A 10,603-nucleotide genomic window follows, 5' to 3' on the forward strand; every position below is an offset into this window, starting at 1 on the left:
TCTTGAGACACAGCCATTCTAGTCTTCACTGGGAATCATTTTAAAATATTTTAAACAATAGCTGCTCACGCAGTTTATGAGCGCTTTTTGTTCCAAATGCTAAAATATACTAACACTGGTAGAAGACATAAACCAGAGAAGACAGGAAGTTTCAATCATTGCGGAGTAACAGCTGCCCTTATTTGTTTAAGAATAAAATAAAATTTAAAAATAAAAATATATTTTTCCCACGGCTATTATAGCAGGTATTATAACATAACTATCACATTCTATGCTGTCCATTATGTCATGTATCATCTCACTTGGTGAAGGGACTGTGTGCTTGTGTCCACTTTCCCATTTGCTTCATCTCCCCACACACATCCTTCATTTTCATCCCAGAACGTATCAACTGCCGCAACACTTCTACAATAGGTTATGACATGCCAGTTAGAAGATTGAATGACACAGGAATGTCAGCAAATAACTCAGACAGGAAAGATTACTGATTTTTTTTTCTTTTCCTGTGGAAAAAGAAGTGTTAGAAATATTGGTGAGAAAAGTCACCATCACTACTGATAGTGAAAAAAAGAAAAGGACTCAAAATGACATCTTTTGAGGGAAAATTCACTTCAGCTAAAATATCCTGAGCAGCTCCAGTCAATGCTGATTAAGAGTAAGGTCTGTTGCAAGACTCAGCTATGTATAAAAGCCAAGAGTGACTTAATGGAAAGGATAGACTAGAGGCATTCATCTGAGTTCGTAAATACAGTGCAAATCACTGAACGATTCAGAAGCAGATCATGGCTTTTATTTGGGAAAGTCTGCAAGCACTCCAACAGCCAGTAGATGTTTGGGCAGTCAGTCCAGTTAATTGCAGTGTATTTTCATACAGAACAACAAACTTAAAGAACCCAGGAGACAACTGGGGAAAGCTCACCACTGATTTGGCTTTTAGGCATGCCCACAGATTTCTGCTTGTCTTGGAGAATGCCTGGTCCTTCCTGACCAGGAAATCCTGGATTCATCTGTTTTGCAGCAGCAAGAGGGAGTGCAGCTTTTTCTCCTCCAGGAATGATGCATGGATCAGACTAGTCCTTGTGGAGAAGTCAAGAGACTTCTACCACATCAGTGCTGCGTGGCCCCCTCAGATCTAATATACTGCAGATTAGAGGAGATCCAGCCCCTTGTTTCTTATAATTCAGCTTGTATTTGGCATGTTTTCTCTACGTATATTGGATCCTTGCCGGTCTCCAGTTTAAGACCTCAGTGAAGCAATTTGTTAGGAAAGCATTTTGCTCTCCATGCCCCCAGGCAGGCCCAGCATTACAGAATAGCAGGCGCTTGTGCGGCTTCACAGCACTTCAGCTTCATACCTACTCTGCAGCTCAGCCATCAGGACTGAGCCCTGGCCAGCTGGCCACGTTTGAGGGGCTGCACAGTCCCACCTCACAGCTGGGATCCTTCCACACCCTCCTGTCTCTAGAGGTGGGCTCCACATCGCAGCACAGGAAAGAGGAGATCTGCATCTGCACCTGTGTCTGTGCCCTGTCCCTGGGAGTGCACACATGATGTTCTGGTTGTGAAGGTTGCTTCCCTTCAGTTCACTCCCTCGGTCAGCTTTTTCATAATTTTCAGCATGGTGACAAAGAGGAAAATTCCTGGAGGCAGCTCAGAGCAGCAAATAACAGCTCAGCCTGGCTGCTCTTCTCCATGCTGAATCATCCTCTCTATTAATACCCAAGAAACTTCATCAGTCACTTGCCTTCACATTTCTTTCTTTTTCCATGGACATTAACAATGTTTTATAGGTCCTATATCTTCTTCCTCCTCAGCCTAGGTTCCTGTGGTTGTTCAATATTCTCTTCCAACAAATGTGGGAAATTCAGCCAGGCTTTTAATGTCCACTTCCCCTGTTTGGTTCTTTTCAAAATCCCTGTTTATTCCCAGTTTATATCTTGCTTTTGGTCCTCTGTGAGCTTTGGACAATACTTCAACCCTTGAAAAAAATAAAAAATGAGGTATTTACTTCCTGCATGATGGTCAACAATTCCAATTATGAGGAGAGAAAGGTTTCCAAGTTTTTGTACCTAAGTTCCTCTCTTTGCAATTATGACCCCACTGCTGCTCCTACTTCTCACAACATCTAGGTTAGAAAATACAGAGAAAAGGAAATGGCAGAAAAAAACAACCATAAGAGAAAGTTCATTGATTCACAGACTTTCAGAAAAGAGAGGCTTGAGACCTTATAGTCTCAGCCTCTCCAAGGAATGATAGAGTTTCTCGTCATTCCTGGTGTGGCTTACAAGTTATATTTGGCTGGAGTGTATCTTTCAGGAAAGCATCCAGTTTGTATTTGAAGATATCAAGGGATAGAGAATTTCTTTTTTGGGGGGTCCTTTTTTTTTTTTTCTTTTCCTGGTGGTTCATCACTGTCTGTCAAAAGCTAGCAGATTAGAAAGAGAATCCAAGTCCTGATGTGGCAACCTGCAGGATAAGAGGAAGCTATCATGTTGCTTGTGCATCAGCTGTGGCTGTGCGAGTTCAGTGCTACAGCTCTGCCCTCACAGATTGCATTTCAAGGTTACTTACTCTCAGCTCATACTTCAGCTTGGATGTTAACTCTCCCCCATCAATCACTCAGAGATATATGGGCTTTTTGTTTTCCATGAGATTAGATAAGTGTAACTGACTATGCTGTGGCAGACAAAGCTCTCCAGAAAAAAAAAGGTTTGAAAAGCCTCATACTGTGCTATCCAAATTATCCTAATTACCTAATTATCCTTATCACCACAGCTAATTAGGCCAGCTATAAAGCTAAACCCATAAACAGACCACAGGCTATAAAAGCCTGCAGGCAGGAGAGCCTTGCAGAGGTACTAAGAAGAACAAGTGGGTGTGGGAACGCTTTTATTTGAAGAGCTGGCAGAAGACAAGAGCCTGCAGCAAATAACCCTAACATCTCAGCCTGCTAAGAGCACTGACAGACTACAAAAGCCATGGGAGTGTCAGCAAGTCTATATCTACAATAGTCAAATTTTAGCAGCTTGCAAGGACTAAGACATGAAAATTGAAATCTATTTTTCCCACCATGGTCCCTTAAATCTCAGTCTTCCTCCTGAAAGCCTTCTCTTCCCAGAAAGGAGAAGTGAAGGCTGAGCATGGTATGAAAGCACCTTTGCTCCTGAAGGCTCATCCTTTGACAGAGTGAGGATGCAAATTAATGGTCTTTGGACTAGGTCCCCTTGTGCATCAACACCTCTCTTGAAGGCCACTTCAGTTCCCACATCCTAATGCAAAAGGATTTTTTTTTTTTTCCAAGGTGTGAAGTGTGTTAGAAAAGGTTTCCTGCCTGCTAAGATGAAAGCTTTTACAGCAAGGTGAAAGTCAGTGGTGTTATTTATTGCTCACTTCTGGCTCTCAGCAACAGCAGGTTTGGCTGTCGGGGAGGCCATATGTAAACATTTTGACAGGGTGCAACGTCTGTCCCTTTTAGCAGCCATTTGGGAAGGGAAAGGGGGTCTGTCACTGCCTCTGGCACTCACCCTCGCTTGGAAGAATTAGTTCCTTGTAAATAAAAGCCTGTGCTTTTTCCTGCTGAGGTAGGTCCCCATTGTCTGATATTTGATTTCCTGTAAATGGACTTCCACTGCTCTTGGAACACTTAAATAAAACCAGAAATAGTTCTGAGCAGGGCTGTGTACACGCAGTTGAATGGCATCCCAACTGAGTCATCTTTTTTTCATGAAGCTACCAGAGCTTGCCTTCCCTCTCTCAGAGGCCCTGTTTGACTGATTACAGCCATCACCTCATGTACATTTCCTGCCAGGGATAAATCATAGCATATAACCAAAACCAGGCAGAAGCGGCAGGCAGCTTCTCAGAGCACAACCACATCACCAGCCTCGCAGCTGATGGAGAGAAACACGCTCCTTGCCAAGTGACAGCCCCCATCTCCTGCACTGACGTTAGGCTGGGTGTTTCTGCTGCAAACGCATGTCTTGGTTAAGGTACCTTGCTTGTTCTTAGCAGAAATTGTGTTGCTTTATTCCTTAGCTGGTATTTGTCCACATGTGCAGCTTTCCCAGCTGGCACGCACATTTCAAATACCCATTATGCAGTAGCCTTTTTGATAGTAGTAGTTACAGGCTAAGAACTGATGTACCTCTCCTCTTGTAACCTTAATAGCCACATATCAAGTAATAGCTCCAGAATTGCTAAGAACCAGAAAAAAAAATAATTCTGTTTGGAAGTAATAAAATGCACGTTGCCATGGGCCTCCCAGTTCATGCACCTGCTGGCACAGACACAGTCAGTAAAGGGAAGCTTGTAATAACATAAAAGCTTGGAATTCAGGGGACTTAAAGCCGAACAAATCATTGGAGAGGGAGGTTTGCATTGCAAAGAAATAAGCTTAAAAGGCCCAGAAAGCCACAAATGCTGATTGTTCCTAGATTCTGCTCCATTTTACTAACTTAACGTGAATTAGCTGAGGTTACAAGGTTAATCTCCACAATGTTTACCACTTTCCTAACTAAATAGAGGGGGGCACAAGCAGAATGAGTTGGGTTTCAGAGCTGCAGCACCCTTTCTGTGCCTCTTCTTGGGAGGTACTGGAAGCTGAAAATCACCTGTGGGAGAGCAGGGAGCTCAGCACCCTCCAGGCAGCACCCAGCACAGGTCTGGATTGCTCTTGGCAGATTTTGGCTGCACAAGGCTTGTAGTTTTTCATGCAGCCACATATGTAGCTGGATGGCTATAGTTTCCACATCTCCTGTCAGCTAAATCTCTTGCACCTGCTACAGATGAAGTATATTTGATCAGCACCTTTCCTGACCAGAGAGATGGAAAAACCTTAGCACAGATCAAACTTTTCAATTTTTATTTATTTATTTTTAAGCAAAATCAACAGGGTTGAAGGCTGAAAGGAGGATGCTGGGAGGAGGCAGAATATTGGCTGCATGTAGCTGAGGCAGCAGTTGAGTAAAGCATAGCTCTCTTATCATCCTAACCCTAATTCTTCAGTCTCTGCTGGACTCTGGCTGTGCGATCAATGACTGCTGGAGGTTTTCTGCTAGGGTCCTTTCCCTGGATATCTTTCAGAGCAGGGAAAGGGCAAAGATGCTTAGTCTTGTCTAGGTACTCAGTGAAGATAAGTAGCCACACGAGTTATCTGTCTCTGGGCTGGTCAGGAAGAGAAGCTGTTCACATAGTGGCTGCAGATTGTTCTTGCAAGCCTTATTCTAGCTTGCTTCCCAGCATAATTACCTTAGAAGCAATCTACTTGAGCCAGATTTTATGTAGTTTGAACATGAAGCCCCAGTTTGAGGGATTGCTCTGTCTCTGCAGACCCTTAATCACATTATCCCTAGTTTCCATTCCCAGTTTTGCCCCAGGCCCTACCAAATTTGAAGACAATTTCCCCAGCTACATGCCTTGAGAGAAGTCTGAGTATTAAAATCTGCTCCTGGCTAAAAGAGGGGGCAGAGGAGCCTCCTGGCCAAATGACCCCAGGAAGCAGAGCTAAGAATGTCATTGGAGCTACAGTGGAACAAGAGCATTGTGAAGAAGGTTGGTGCCTCTGGTTAAATCTGCACCAATATTGTCATGGTCATAGAATAAAAATATCTGCCAAAAAAAAAAAAAAAAAGACAGAGGAGAGAAGAATACTTTGATAAAGTCCAGCTGTTTCATTTTTTTTTTTCCAGACAGAACTACTGTTTCTTCATGATCTCTATAGTTTGTTTCCACTTTCATCTAAATTTATTTGAAAACGGGGAGAAATAAAGCTTTGGAATGAAACTTTAGTTCAGGGAACATTTCAAATGGCACGCCATGAAACAAACAAACAAAGAAAAAAGAACCACTTTATTTCTTATACTATTCTAAAAATACTTTGTTTTCATCTATAAATCAAAAAGCAGTTGTTACAGTTCTGGGCCTGAGTCCATTAACCCAGAGCAATATTTACCAGTCTCTCAGTCTATCCTCTCAGTCCTATAATGGTTTTAAAGGTGTTAAAACCATTTAATTCCTCCCCCCCCCCCCTCCCCCTGAAAAGGTTTCTAAAATGCACAGGTGGATTTTAGAGCACTTAAATGCTAGCAATTAAAGCTTTGCTCCTGGACCAAACTGCTCCAAGGACTCAAAGGAGAGCAGTGGGAGAGCACTAAGTACAGGCAGCACACATGGTTAACAAGGGACCAAGGGGTGATTCAGGGTCAGCAGTCATGGCACAGCACCTGCATGCAACCCATTCCTCCTAACACCAACTGCCTGCAAATGTCCTGCCTTACAGAGAGAGTCTGGTTCTGCTGAACTCTTCTCATTCCCTTTCAGGAACTTGTCTATTTTTAAATTTCAGACTTTACCCTGGATATGGAATCACAGCTTTTCCAGATAATGAACTAAGATGAATTCAAAAGAATATGAAATAAAACATGTTGATTTCACATCATAGTTTGAAGGAGTTAGGTGCATATCTCACCCATGTTTGCCAAAAAAATAAAAAATAAAACAAACGAAAACAAATAAACCCACCAGATTTGGATCAAATTCACATTCTCCATAAGGCATAACAATTACCCAGACAAACCTTGTAGTTTACTCAGTACAAACTTGGAGGTTTTACAGCATTTTGGGAAAACTAACTATGAAAACAATGAGCATGTCTCTACATTAACTACAGCAATGTTCCCACTCTATAATGTAATCTCCGATTGCAGGCTCATAATATCAGATGTGATGAGGAGAGAAATATCTGAACATGAGCAGGAAGGGTCAGAGTCTGAAAAGCTACCCACTGAACACAACTTTCCCAGCTATGCTTCTATTTTAACCTGCATCATTCACTCTTTTCCTGTGGCTTGAAATCCTAACAGGAAAAGGTCAAGGCATCATTAGAAATGGCTCTAACCATTGATTTCTTCTCCTTATGGGTTTTCCAACTCCGGCAAAATGGGTGATGGGAGTTTTGCCAGTGACTGACCCCTCACCACAGTCCCGTGGAGGTGGAGAGGTTGCCTGGTGCTCCTCAAGGCCCAGTGGGGATGTGCCCTGGCCAAACCCCATCTGCTGCCCCTGCACCCATCACAGCCCTACCTCTCACAACCAGAACAGGTATGGCACTAGCATAGTTAACTTTTACTTACAAAGAACAGAATTTTGCAACATCCACCAGAGCTACAAGGAAAGTCTCTGGAAGGAAATATTCAAAAAACTCCAATGACCAAGTGTATCTGTGCACATGTGAAACTCAGACATTGGTTTACCGCAGATCTTATTTGTATTTTCATGGGATCTAGGCCATTTCACTCAGCTCTGACCTTTGAGTATCGATATTGCTGAGCACAGATATACAACATGGCTTAAGTGTGTTGCAATAAAATGTTTATTAATGGCAAACAGAAATTACCTAAGGTATGGCAGACTTTTACCCCATAAAGACAAACATATTGCAGAAAGTTATTTGTTCTTTTTGAATAAAATTAGGCCTAACTTTACAAAACTTAACCAGCTTTGATGACCAGGTGAACCTATTATATTAGCAGCCTGAGGTCTAAAAATATTGCACATCGAGTGTTGCTTTATTAAGGGTCCAATTCAGAGCTAGGGTATTTATGTTTAGATTAGCATTTATCAAAACTTTTGGCTCCATGTTAAAAAAATAACTATACATTAAAAAACACACACACAAAACAACAAAAAAACCCACAACTCTATATTAAAAGGTAAATGCCAAGCGTGATGGTTCAACAACAATTTGAGGACTTGCTTGAATTCATTGTCCCAGTGAAATTAATGGGACTGCTGCACAAGTAAATGAATATTGAAGAATGAGGCCAGGTTGGACAACCAAACTTGAGTGCCTTGGAAATCCTGTGTCTATAAAATGCTCAAAGCCACTCTCTATCTGGGGACGTGTAGAGGGATGTTGATCTATACTGATTGGAGCCACAGTAGTGTTTTATGGTGGACTGGCTAATGAGAGTCCAGACAAGAAATAGGCATCTTGTTTCACATATGTTTTCCTTTAATTACTGCGATACAAGATTTGGCTTTTCAAGGCAATTTCTGGGATAAAGATTAGGAGATATTGTACATAATAGGACTTATTCCTTGAATGGAATCCAATAGTCCCAAACTAATTTCCAGTCCTTAGAATAAAGCATTTCTCCTGGGGATGGCAATATCTGTGGTTTCAATCTCTCACATCCTACCCAACTGTTTCCTCATTACAGTCTCAGGTTTCTTTGTCACCACACAGTTTATACAGGCTCAGATTTAATCAGTAGCAAAACATTCATCAACATGAACCCATGACATTTTTTTTTCTCAAAAATACCTCCAAGCTCGCTAAATATTTGTCAAGTAAACATTTCCGAAATGCAGAAAGCTCTGCTGCCCACTTCCTTCTCCTTTAGGTCTATTGCAGTCTTTGGATTCTTCCCTAGGATTACAGTCACTGGTATTTAATCTAACACATGGCAGATTTGATAGAAAGCCATTATGCCTGTAGGCTCTAAGTTCACAAGTTGGAGATCCAGCTCTGGACATGGAAAGCTCTTTTGTGGTTAGCTAACACCCTGTTTCAATATTAGGCTGCTTAGGCTATGTTCTCTTCAGAATGGTGCTTAATTGGGGTTCTCACTTGGAAAAATATTTATCTTCTGCCTTATCAAGAAAATGATTGTATCATTTTCAGCTCCACAGTAAATTGATACTACTACATGAGCTCTCACAGTGATTTATGGATATGAATTAAAACTTACAATAGTACTGTGAGATAAGGAAATGTTTTTCTCCGTCTCATGGTGCAGGGAACCAAGGCACAGCTGCTGCCAGGATCGTGCACATGCTATAACCCAGCCCACCAAACTCCCTGCTGCCACCTATCCTGCCTGCCATTCCAGCTCGCTGTAGCACTGACTGCTGCCATGCTCTCAATTTGCTTTTAAGTTATGTACTTGTTCATTGTGAAGTGACATTCCCCAGCACTTTCAATGAAAGTCACTCCTCTCCTTGTCCTCCACATCCCTTATGTTCATCTTCGCCTTTTTTTTTCCTCCCAGCATTTTGAGGACTGCTGGATCTAGCAGTGCCTTATGCCTATTTCAGGGTGAAAGCACTCAAGAGGGGACAACCCATACATGCACAACTGTCTCTCAGGGTTCAAATGCCTGGGACTTTAGGGAAATCAGGAAGATTCCCCCGAGGTTTGTGTATATAAAAGCAGCTGTGGTTCCTGTCTTGCACTTTGTGGTTACACTTTAAAATATCTCCAGTGTTCTCATGCAGCGCCGATGCCTTCTGCTCTTCTTCAGCTGAAGACCTCAGGCTCTGACAAACGAGCTCTGGGAAGGCTCCCTGAAGTGGTTTAAGATGTTACTATCAGCGGCTTTGTGCCCTGCCACTGCACTGAAGTTTACAAGCCCCAGACATCAGCACAGAGCGTGCTTGTACCACAGTAGCCCAGGCAGTTTGGCTGGTGCCTTAGCTTGCATCTCCAGGGAGGTGGTGTTATGCTGTGGCTGGGAACTGGAAGAGCTGAGGCATGGGCATGTTGCATTGGGCTGGCTCTCATACAGTAAAGGCGGGATGGATGTCCTTGACCCTTTGTACTGTTTGTCTGGAGGGAGCCAGAGCTCTCATGTACCCCACACAAGTCCCAGAAAGTAAGATGAAGGGTCAGGAGCTCTCACCCAGCAGCACAGCATAATGTCCTCCAAACTGTGACCTCCCATAAGCCCAGTGAGGGAGCCTTTCCTAGGAGTGCCACCAAGCCCTTCAAGGTCAAAGCATAATCCAAGTTGCATAGGTCCAGTTTTGCTGACCAGAAAACCACTCTCATTTCAGCAACCATATGAACCACATGAAAGTTTCACTCCTTAGCTTTATATTCCCTCAATGCCAATATTTCTACTTCTCAACAAAGCCTAAATTCCCAGAGTCTGATCCATTGGACACTTACCTCATACCAAGGAGGGCAGTCAAACTGGACACCAGTCTCTTGAATCCCAGAAAAGACAAGGCATGCTTGAAGAAGGCTTCTCACGAAGAAGTACACACTCCAAAAATTCAGGTTACTGACATTCAGTCAGGTTACATTCAATTCAGGTTACATCCTTCTCCCCCCATTTATGTAACTAGGAGGTGCACAGAGCAGAAGTTGAGACCCCTAAATTCAAATTCCTTTTCAGGCCAAGGAGGACTCAGGCCTGCAGCACCCTCTGCCCTAGCAAGTGGTAGCAGAAAGCAACAGGTGAAGCCTTCTCCAGAAGTATTTAAAAACATGTTTCACACAGGTGTTAAGAGTTAGTGACCCAAAGCATTGTGCCAGCCTCTGCAGGGAGGACATCAGCATTGTCATCAGGATTTCTGCTGTCTCACACCCACTGCTGCCATATGCTGAGCCCTGATGTTCACACCTGCTGCAGACCCAGTTGTGCATCAGCAAATACACCTTGGGCCATTCCTTTTTGCTCCCCATCTGTGCAGCTCCCCCCACCCCCGGTACAGTGCTCAGGCAGCCAGGTGGGCTGCTGGGGCAGCCTGCAAAAAGCCTGCAGAACAGGGAAGGAGAACAGTGCAGGCAGCTGTCATGGCACCCTATGGAGGATGCTAA

The 10,603-nt window shown here is 43.1% G+C and overlaps 1 long non-coding RNA gene across 1 annotated transcript; it reads right to left on the reverse strand.

The window, feature by feature from the left end:
* Positions 1–768: 768 nt before the first annotated feature.
* Positions 769–10,222, reverse strand: LOC110354412 (uncharacterized). The gene is made up of 2 exons (XR_002406326.4): positions 9,950–10,222; positions 769–1,978 (listed from the first exon to the last, which is right to left on the reverse strand). It is a non-coding gene; the product is annotated as an uncharacterized lncRNA (long non-coding RNA).
* Positions 10,223–10,603: the final 381 nt, after the last annotated feature.

This window comes from Anas platyrhynchos, chromosome 6 (assembly GCF_047663525.1).
Source record: "Anas platyrhynchos isolate ZD024472 breed Pekin duck chromosome 6, IASCAAS_PekinDuck_T2T, whole genome shotgun sequence".
Taxonomy (NCBI): domain Eukaryota; kingdom Metazoa; phylum Chordata; class Aves; order Anseriformes; family Anatidae; genus Anas; species Anas platyrhynchos.